The sequence below is a fragment of the Vespula vulgaris genome, chromosome 24 (genome assembly GCF_905475345.1).
Source record: "Vespula vulgaris chromosome 24, iyVesVulg1.1, whole genome shotgun sequence".
In the NCBI taxonomy this organism is placed as follows: domain Eukaryota; kingdom Metazoa; phylum Arthropoda; class Insecta; order Hymenoptera; family Vespidae; genus Vespula; species Vespula vulgaris.
This window is the reverse complement of record NC_066609.1, coordinates 3,405,001-3,407,500: the sequence shown is the minus strand read 5'-3', so window position 1 is coordinate 3,407,500 and position 2,500 is coordinate 3,405,001.

The following is a 2,500-nucleotide window of genomic DNA, read 5'->3' as shown; positions in this document are numbered from 1 at the left end:
ATGATGACAGGCAAAACCCGACCGGAAACTTTTTATTCAACGCCGAAAGAGCGCGTACCGCGTAAGGGCCATTCGGTCAGAGACACCGACCCGCGGTAATGCTGTGTGGACGTGTGATATCCTTTTTAAAGCACGATTCGACCAAGCCGAAACGTGCATACTCTTAAAGATACCGATTATGCGGCCGAGTGGTCGGCGACACCCGGTGAAATACACGGGGTCTTACGGGAACGGATAGGCGGATGAAAGGTCCAACCGGTTCCCGTAAAAAGACACGTTCTCTGGAGCGTCGCGCTAATGGCGAAACGCATTAGTTTCCAATTCTAAATCGTTCGAAACGTTTCCACTCGGCTCTGCCGGCTGGACGGCGACGGTTAATAAATGTTGCAGAAATATCAAGGAAAGATGAAACTTTGTCTCTGGAGGCGTTTCACCGCCAGAGCTCTGCGACTTTCGACTAATTCTCCCATTCGTATAGGTTTACAATATGAAAACGTTTCGTTCCTTCCTCGCGCATAAGGCGGCCGTTCGTATAAGTTTCGCATTCATAATAATATTTCAAAGTTATTCCCCGTTCGTTGTAACAATCATTCGTCTAGTCGTATTAGTCTTTTTGAACATTTCGGACGAAACGTGCGTTTGAAAAGAACCATGCTTCTTCATTCGGTCGAAACATGCGTTTTGATCGAATCGTGCATTTTGCTCGAATCGTCCGTTTTAAGCGAAACGTGCGTTTTGTTCGAACAGCGATAGTACATTCTGGACGAAACGTGCATTTCAAACGAACCATGCGTTTCGGTCGAATCGTGCATTTTGGTCGAATCGTGCAAGCCGACCGGGGTGCTCCCCTATATATACCGATTATTCGGCCGAGTGGTCGGCGATGCTGGTCGAAATGCACGGGGCCTTATGGGAACGAACAGGCGAACGGAATGACCAACCGGTTCCCGCCCAAAGAAATAATTTACAGAGCTTCTACGCGCTTTCACTTAAGCTTCCTTAAGCTTTTATGTATGTTCATTAACCAAGGTCGTTAAACTAAAGAAGAGAGAGAGAGAGAGAGAGAGAGAGAGAGAGAGAGAGGAATAAAAAATAAATTTTTCCATGTTGTAAATATATTATATCTCATGGACGTTTTGTCGTCGAAACCGATTGTATTATTAGACCTATCGGTAAATAAGATATCGAAAGTACGACATTCTCTATGTATAGCAGTATCATTTTGTTATCCCTCCTTAATTAACAAATTGACAAAAGCGTCAATTGTGAACACTTTTCAGAACGGATCGTTGCAACGGCTTTATTTCACATCACTTCAGGGCAACAATACTTGCGACGAATTAAGAATTAGTTAACTTGCAAAAACAATTGTTATAAACAATTCGTCGACGAACTCGACGTTTTCGCTCTCCCAATCGTTAAAGTCGTATTAAAGAACGAATGTCCGGAGTCATGACACTGCCATTCGTTGGTCACCTTAATTAACAAATGGATAAAAAGGAGAGTTTCGGAGATTTTTCGGAAAAAATCGTTCTGATGGCCTTATTTAACGTCCCTACGTCGGTGCAACGCGTCCCGGAAATTGAAAGTTCATTGATTCGCAAAAGCAATTGTTACAAACAATTCGTTAAGGAAATCGCGTTTCTGCGACGAGGGTATTCCCAACGAGGCCGGTCCAATTCTTTGTTACGAAATAGCTCGATCACACTCTGTTTCTAATAACACAATATGTTAATTAAGGGGTCTAATAAAAACTATGTCACGCCTTCGGATATTCTTCCTTTCTTTCGTGTGTGTGTGTGTGTGTGTGTGTGTGTGTGTGTGTGAACATCATCGATCGAGACGGGAGAGTGAAGAAGTCGTTTCTGTTTACCAATTGTTCATAAAAATTGTTATATGCGGAATAACAGATTTTTTATATGTGTCATTTGGTCGAGGGGTATCGTCGATAAAGCGAATCCTATGATTCCTTTCGAGAAATCTCAATCGCTGTCTTTTATATATCTATTTGTTAATTAAGGATGATAAATTATAACAAAGTATACCGTCGGAGATAGTCCTTCAGTTTGTCCAAGCACGTTGGGTGGATAAAAATTTCGTATTTGTGAAATATTGTATGAGAACAGTCTGTTTGAACCAATGATGGTTGCGGAATTGTAAGTTGGCGGCTTAAACATTACATACTCGTTATCGTATTTACATTCGGTTAACAAAAATTAATGAAATTCATTCGTCGAAGCGTGAAAAAGAATAAAGAGGCACGTAGAAAAGCGTGCGGGAGCTCGATTGGCCATGTTCTTAGGAGAGAATCGGTTGTTCCCTTAATTCGTCCGTTTCCTTCCCATAAGACCCCGTGCATATCGTCCAGTATCGCCGACCACTCGGCCGAATAATCGGTATATATAGGGGAGCACCCCGGTCGGCTTGCACGATTCGACCAAAATGCACGATTCGAACGAAATGTTCGAAGAGGCCATCAGGCGCAAATCAAACGGGCGAA